Here is a 9,080-nt window from a genome sequence, read left to right on the forward strand (position 1 = left end):
ACACTACACTACACTACACTACACTACACACACACACACCCCTCCCAATGATAAATTAGGCTTCCTTTCAAACACAGTATGTAATATTGTTTTAGTCTAGAGCATCTTAAATACTTGTTTCAAAAGTGATTTTTACATTCAGATATAATTCATTTCTTCACTCATTCAACAAATGTTTATGGAGAAACTGTAATATGACAGATATTTTGTCAGACACAGAGGCAAAGAAGTAGACTATTCTCTGACCTGATAGAATTGATGGTATAGCAAGGGGAAAATAAATTAATTAACCTCACAAATAGGTACTTCATGTTAAATCACAGTAAACTGAAGTAATATGTGACAGTTTTTGGCATCATAATCAGCAGTTTCGTATGGGCCAACTTAATATGCAAACATAATGTAGTGGGAGAACATAGTAACATATAAATGAAAAGTAGAGGGAACAATTAGAGTGCATTATGAGGGAGCTTCATGGATTTTGGGATTTGGAGGAATATTTCTTTGAGAAACTGATGACTGAATAGATCTGAAGAATGAGTGGCTCTTAACTAGCCTATGCTTAATGTGCTTTAATATTCCTGACCACATGAAGGAGCCAGTGTGGCAGACTACTAAGTCATTGAGTTCCTCAGCCTTTCTGTCCTTTAGGCGAGCTAATGAGTCCAAAGCCTTCTTGGTAGAGTCAAGAAAGAAAATCAGATTGATAGGCTGAAAGTCTTGAGAACAAATGTCTGATGGTAAAGAGTAATTAAAAATGTCTAACTAGATGTTTAAACTAGAGCAATATTAAGATCAAGAACAATGCGAACTTTGTTTTAAAGCTAGTATAACTCCTGCACATAATTACAATATCAAAACTTGTTGGAATCATCTGGTATGAGGAAAGATGAATTAAGTCAACCAATCTCTCCTTCAGATGTGGAAGTTTACCTTCTTTTCAGGGACAAGTGCATAAAAAAATCTGATTAAACTTCAGCTCATTCCATATCCAGGATCCTGCTCACATGAAAAAAGTCTGAAGCTCATTGTTTTGTTTTGTTTTGTTTTGTTATGGGGGTTTTGTTTGATCTCAAATTAGATTCATTTATCATCTTGACAAGCTGTTTTGTATTGAACATCTACCACTAAAGAAATGGGACAACATTTAATTGTAAAGCATGTTTTGGCAAATGCTTGCTTGGAAAAATTCTTCGGGGCCTGCACATTCACAGGAGAAAAACTGCTGTGGGTGTGACTCAGTTTTTCCTCTTCCATGTAATTCTTAGATTATGGAACGTATTCTCTGTAAAGAGAATCACGTCACTTGATACAAAGAAGCATTAAGTACGGCCTACTTAGGTACCAAAGAAAATAACTGGCAGTTGAAATGCCAAAAAGATCTTTCTCCAAACCAGTCTCCCTTGTGATGTAATTCTATAACAATGGTACTACAGTCACCCTAGAACTAGTGGTGATTCACACAGGTAGACTGGTCAACACAGCATTTTTTAACATGTCCACTCTGACTTAATTTTTGTAGCTATTAAGTGCACTTAGAGCAAAGCTCTTGACAGCTTTAGCTACTAGAAGTATACATAGTTAAGTGTGGATTGCTTATCATTTTAGCCAATGTTTTTATGTATTTACTTCAATAAAGAATTTTTAGCATAGAAACAGTTACAAAAAGCTTATTGTATTTTTATATTGTTCAAAATTTGTTTATGTTTGTGATACTGGTATGCTGCTGCTGTTCTATTTCTTTGTTTCCCATTTACAACTCTCTTTAAAATAAAAACTATAATCCTATGGCATAGATGCTTTTATCCTCACTTCACAGATGATGGTACTGAGGTTCAGAAAAGTTCAGAAATTTACTTCACATCACACAGCAGGGAAATCTAGATATGGTCTCTTACAATGTGCTGCTACTTAGAGCGCACCAGTACCATATTAACAACTACATCTTCCACCTAGGCAGCTTCTCAGAGCTTCAGAGCACAGAGATTCAAATGTTTGAAAGTCACCTTGGAAAGCCATCAACAAATCTTTGTAGGCATACTCCACCAAAACTAAAAGGCCTTTTTCTAACATGTGATCAGAAACCTAAAGATATCATCAAATAATTCACTTAATGTAGAATAATATGCTAAATCCCAAATCTTCTACCTGCAGGAGATAATGATAACTGCACTATTGGAGAAAATCATAGCATTCTTAACAGAAATCCTCCTTATGAAAGAGACCTGCTTACTAGATAGAGGATGCGAGGCAGGGTAGTGGTGGACTTGGGAATAGGGATGGGAATAGGGATAGGGATAGGGATAGGGATAGGGATAGGGATAAGGATGGGGATGGGGACGTGGTAGGGGTAGGGGTAGGGATAAGGATGGGAGAACTAAGTAAACAATACAAGGTGAAAGACTAAGACCAACCAGAGTCATGCTTGCAGTATTATTAAATGTTTGATGCATGCTTTCTAAGACAGTCAAATTAGGCAAACTCTTAGTCCTTTGCTTTGTTAAATGGGAAGGCAAATTTGGAGAGAAAATGAACTGTTTGCTCCATTGCAAAACTTTTAAAAATCTGGGAAAGACAAGAAGGCAAAAGAGGGAAGTGAGCCTGGGTGACTATCAAGTAGAGTATTTTAAAAGAGAAGAGAATGATCACATGAATAATTCTGGATTAAACTTTAGGTGTGGTACAATATATGATTGTCTTCTTTGTCAACCAGTGAAACAATAAATTACTTAATTTGTGTCCATTTCTTAACAGAAATTATGTAATTTGATCTTTGTTACAACCCTACAAGGTAAGCACTTCCGTTGTCCTCACTTGACTAGGAGGAATCTAAGCCTTAAAGGGTTAAATAACGTTGCTCAGATGCATAGCTAAGAAGGAGCTGAGTAAGAACATAAACTGTAAACTGTGTGCCTCCCAATCCCAGGTCACTGGGAAAAATGCAAGGAGAAATGGGGAGGAAGAGAAGGAAATGTGTCCATTTCTATTTTTCCTCTTCCCTGATAGCTTCTAATTCTGTTCAAGAAAGCCGCATAGAAGAGAGGAATTTGTCATACAGTCAATGAATAGCAAGAAATCCCATTTCTCAGTGTTTGCTTGGAGGTCCCTCTCAGTCCTCAGTCTTGTGTAAACTCTCCCCAGATAAGCACATTGGCTTGAAGGTGAGCTATAAATAAATCAACTAAACTGATATTCAAACTACACTCACATCATCCATACACAGAATTCATTAGCATATTTGTTTTCCTCAGTACAAACAAGTAGTCGTAGAGTTCCTATTCCTTCTGCAAAAGTGGATTGCAAAACAGTGATTTTGAAAGGATAAGAAACAACCCTGACCTTTCAGAGTCCATTAACATTTGCATATGTGAATGTTGAGATCAAGTTAGCTAACAGAAAGGGATCACCCTGGATGTCACCAGAACAAATGAATATAGATTAGCTGAGGAGGATATTGAAAATGATCATAGAAATTAATCTATTTGAAGAAGCCATTCAAAGTTGCGAATTCAGAACTTTAAGTTGAATTCTACTCTTCAAGTTAAGTGTTTATTGATGCTTTGTAGATGTAAACAGCTTAGGTTTTGCAGAGCTTATAAAATTGGTGAGAGCAGATATAGCTCTGATAGAAGAGCACTTAAGTAATTAGTGTACAAAACAAATGCATGCACTAAATTTCTCTTGAAATTCTTTATTAGTTTAAAAGTATATTTAAAAACTCCAAGGACGTAGTTAAGGTGGACATGTATAAAGGATCCAGAGAGATAAATGGCACAACAGAAGAGTTGATTAGAAAAGAATCAAGATCATAAATTTTTTTAAGGGATGAATTGGTGCTGTACACACTTCATTTAAAGTGTAATCCCATCACTGTGCAGTGTAGAAAACACTTGATCAAAGTTTCAGATAATTCTTTCTTAGCACATTCAGGTTGATAGTAAAGTCCCACAGATTAAATAGCTAAACAACAGAAATTAGTTTCCTCAGTTCCAGAACTTGAGATCAAGACCAAGGGAATGGCAGAATTAGTGCCTGGTGAGGGCCTATTTCCTGATTCATACTTGGCTACTACTTGCTGTAATTGCACATTTGGAAAAAGCGAAGTTGGGCTGGGGATATAGCTCAGTGGCCCAGATGCCTGTCTGGTAAGGACAAGGTCCTGAGTTCAATTCCAGCTACAAATGCAAAGTACCTCTCTGGGCCTATTTTATAAAGGAACTAATTCCATTCATAGCCTAATCATCTCCCAGTGACCTCCCCTCCTCACCTCATCATGTTGGTCAGCCATTAGGTTTCAACATATGAATATTCAGACTGCAGAATTCTGACTCTGGGCCTCCAAAATTCATGCCCTTTTTGCATGCAAATTAATGAATTCAATTCCAAGAATCCTAAAATATTAACTCTTTGCAGTAGCATCTTTAAAGGCTAAATTCAGTGTCAGGTAAATATCGTGTAAGCCAGACGTGAATGAGACTCAAGATATTTTATCCTTAGAAAAACTCGTCTATAGCTGTGAACCTTGAAGTTAAATAACTTACTTATATGATTACAAAATTTTATGGTGTGAAAGGTTTAGAATATACACTGATACTCCTAAAAGGGGGAAATAGGAAAGAAGCGATAACAGGTTCCAAATAGGTTCCAGACCCAAATTGGTCAACATCAATATTAAAGCTTGATAATAATCTCTGATTTGATGTCCTCCTTTCGAGATACACGGTGGTAGATTAGGCCTCCATACAAGTCCTACTTCCATGGCTTTTCTGGGAAAGGCCCACACCATAGCTCTCATTGAGGCTGCAGGTGCGTGATTTCACTTCTCCCAAGAGGGAGTCACACACCAGTGGATTCTTTTGTCTGGCTTTACTCTCATAGCTCCAGTAGGTATTGCTTTAGTGGGGATTTTCTCAGGTGTCCCCAACCTTTGCAGTGGGCCTCTGTCTGGGTTGTATTCCCAAGGTCACAAATAAGTCTACTTCAAAGTCTATGTGGAAATATCCATAGCTCATCTACTCTTTAAGCTAGTGGAGATGGCATCCCATAAAGGCTACCGAAGTTTATCATCTCTACCTTCCTGAGGGTTGAGTACCAAAGCCTACGTCATAACTGAGCACACTGAATCTAAACTTGGGACAGCTGAAGAGTGCTGGATAGACAGCTAAAGATTTCAACAAGCTTTTATGGGGTCCCTCTTTTGAAATTGTTCTGTCCCAGACCCTAGCACTCTAGGCCTGTAATGGGAGAGATAGTCCAAATCACTATAAAGTTTTCAGAGCCGCGCTTCCATTGTCTTGGATAATAGATTCTAGCTTCTGTTTAGAAAGCTAAATACTTTCCTTATCACCTGACCATTAATCCAGACTTTTGCTATTCTTTCCTGAAAACACTTTCTTGTTTATTTCCATATGGATAGTGTGAAAATTTTCCAAAATTTTAAGTTTTGGTTTCCTTTTGTGTAAACATTTCATTTTTCAATTTTTATTTTTTGTACATCTTTGTAATTCATAATAATCACATTCCTCCTGAGGAGTTGGCACATGTACAAAACACATCTTAATTCTTTCTTAACCCCTTTCTTTCCCCTCCATCCCCTTCCTCCATCTCTTGCTTTTGTGCCTTTTTGCAAAACATCTATCTCCCAATTGCCTAGCATCTATCTTCATTTATAGAGTTTATTATAAAGGCAAACCATGAAATATTTAAGATCACGTGTTTGATTTATTTCACTTAACATTATGGTCTCAAGGTGCACTCATTGCCCTACAAAATACACAAGTTTGTCTTTTTATTGCACATAAGTACCATATTTTCTTTATGCATTCATCTGTTAAAGCACATATAGCTCATTTCCGAAAGATAGCTATTATGACCTGTGCTACAAATGTGGGTATGCATATGTCACTGTAATATGATGTCTTTAAATCTTTTTGAAGATACCTAGAATTAGAATAGCTGGGTCAAATGGAATTTGTAATTTTAGTTATATGAATAAATCTCCATCCTGATTTTCAGAGTTGTTGTACTAGTTTAAATTCCCACCAACAATGTAGAAAGCTTTCTTTTTCCCCACAGTTTTGTGAGTATTTGTTATTTTTTTATATCTTGATGTTAACTATTCTTTCTGGAATAAAAAGGAACTTCAGTATCATTTTAATTTACATTTCTCTTCTGGCCAGAGATGTTAAAAATTTTTACATGTATTTGTTAATCATTTGTATATCTTCTTCTGGGAAATATCTATTTAAATCAGTTTACCTTTTTTTGAGCTGGTATTTTATTTTGGAAAGTCTAAATTTTTGTAGTTTATTATATATTCTAGACATTGGAATGCAATCTAAAATTATTTTTCTCTTCTAAGAAATTTTATTACAAACATTCAAGAGAAATCCAACTGCACCTTCAAAATTTTGCTTAGAAAAATTTCATCAGTTAAATGTTATATTTAAATGCTTGCAAATTCTATGTCAGACATAACAATAGAAAATTCATCCAAGTTGTTTGTCACCTTACAATGAGGACCACTATTCTTCTAGTTCCTAATATGCTTCTCATTCACACCTGGGATCTCATCAGGATGGACTTTAGTATCCATATTTCTACAATTCTGTTCAGGACCACTTAGGTTTTCCTAAAGAATATTGAAGGATTGAAGACATGATTCAGGAATATGGTATTTGCTTACCATGCACAAGACCCCAGATTCAATCCCCAATAGAGTTAAAAAAATGAGAAGATCAAAACTTTTCCTAAAACTCCTCTCCTTCTGATTCCTCACCAGAATTGCTATTAACAATACATTCACAGTAATGAAAGCTTTCTATAGAATACACCTCAAATCTCTTCCATCTTCCAGTCATTATCCAGTTCCAAATCTGCTTCTATATTTTAGATATATGTTGCAATAACAATCTCATTTCTTGTTACCAATTTTTATCTAACCTTAGTACTTTTGCAATACTACACCAAAGTACTGTATACCTTCCTTGTTTTATAAGCATCCATATTTTGGAGGCTTGGAGATACAACATCAACTCACCAGCAGATTCTGTGCTTGGTTAGGACTTGTTTCCTTGTTTACAGATTGTTTCTTTTCCCTCATTTGGTGGGAAAGGCAAAGTACCTCTGTGGTTCCTCTTTGGTAGAGGAACTGGCTCCATTCATAAGGGTGGACCCTGTCACCTTCCAAAAGACCTACTTTGTATTGCTTTTGAGATTTCAACATTTGATTTTTCTGAAGGAAATAAGCTTTCAGACTGCAGCAATCTTGTAAGATCATATAGCTAGGTAGTATGAGTGATATGTGAGATATAAATGGGAAAGGAACAAGAAATAAATTTGAAAAATCAGGCAAACTTGGGGGAGTGGGCAGAATATCTAAAGAGATCAGAATTAGATTAGTTTATTTAGGTTTAAGGAGTATAGATTTTTTAAATTAAAAATTTCAGAAAGTAATGTTTTTATTTAAGGAAGCAATCTGACTAGATTTATATTTTAGAAAAAATATTTGCCCTGGAGGGAGCTGTAAAATATGTTTCACATACTAAATTAGAGGAAAGATTAATTTAAGTGACATAGCAGTTTTTTTGGCAAAACCAACCCTAGGAGGGTGCAACCAGGCCTGAAGGATGAAATGACAATGGCAGAAACAGAGATGGAGAAAATGGAATAGACTTACATTTCATGGTTGAGGTAGAGATCACACTGGGTACCAGTTTGAGACAAAATTAGATTGGGAAGGGAACAGATGTGAAATAGTGAGCAGAGTATACACCACGAAATGGTTAAGCACATAACACTGGGTTCTGACAGCTTGGATTCAAAACTTGGGATTTTCTATTCACTCACTACAGAGTTTGGGCAAGTTTTTTATCTTCTGTGTGCTTCAGTTTCCTTATCTGTAAACTATGAATAATTATAGTTGTTACCTCATAGGTTATTTTAAGAATTAATGAATTACATTTTCTAAAATGCAAAATTTGATTCTATATTGTGTGTCTGGAATACAGTAAGTGCAACATAAGCGTTAAGGAAAATTTTGAAAAGACTCTTAGGTTTCGTCTTGACTGTGAATCCCAAGTCTTCCATTTACTAAGTTTAAAATGTTTAATTAAAGACAGATGTATTATTCAGCTTTGTATTACTATAATGAAATACCGGAGACAACTTATTTGTAAAGAGACAGGATTAACAATGAACCCCCAAAATTTGCTGGGTTACATTCCTAGAGCACCAGTGAATTATAAAAAACTGCAAATTTCAGATATGACCAAAAAAAGTGCCTACAAATACCTATTTTTATAGATTAATTCCTAAATGTGGTATATCACCCAGTTATGTAATTTAACTTAATAACATACTGTAATAATAAAACCTTAGAAGGTGCAGGGCATTATGGCGGCCTCTTCAGGAGTTTATGGCTTTAACAAGAGCAAAACAGACACTGGAGATAGCTACTTGCAGTACACCAACCTGTTACAATGCGGGAATGCTGGTGCATCTGCCAGAGATGGATTACAGGGTAGCAGCCGCTCAGCAACAAGAACCGATTAACCCTCTCAGATTGGCTACTTGCAAACCTCCCACCAAACACCAACAAGCCACACAAACAAACAAAACACACAAAAATACAAATCAGTTGTGGAGGATATTTGCTGTTCTGTAAAACAGCCAGGGTTTCCAAGAATAATTATTAGCTAGATTCTAAGGAAAAATCCAGGAATGACAGGGTGTGAAATCTTGATCCACGACTGTACTTAACTAAGAGTTTTGAAAAATCAAAGACATGGCAGCTCCATCTGCTCAGTTGTAATGAGGGCAAGAGATGATGGCACAGCACAGCAGGAATACATGTAGGACGACAAAGGTCACATATGGAATGGAAAGGGAGACAGAGAGAGAGGGAGGAGAGGGAGGAGAGGGAGGAGAGGGAGGAGAGGGAAAGAGGCTTGAGAGACTTTACTACTCCCTTTGAGAGAACATTTCTAATTGGTTAAGGACCTCCTACTAGACCTAATCAACCCCATAAAGGTCCACAGCACCTCCCAATACCACCATCCTGGGGACAAAGCATATATATA

General features: G+C 36.3%; 1 pseudogene; it reads left to right on the forward strand.

The window, feature by feature from the left end:
* The first annotated feature begins 8,394 nt into the window (after positions 1–8,394).
* Positions 8,395–9,080, forward strand: part of LOC102008040 — a 58,384-nt pseudogene continuing 57,698 nt past the window's right edge.

Source organism: Chinchilla lanigera, unplaced genomic scaffold (genome assembly GCF_000276665.1).
Source record: "Chinchilla lanigera isolate Chin_1 unplaced genomic scaffold, ChiLan1.0 scaffold00171, whole genome shotgun sequence".
Classification (NCBI taxonomy): Eukaryota; Metazoa; Chordata; class Mammalia; order Rodentia; family Chinchillidae; genus Chinchilla; species Chinchilla lanigera.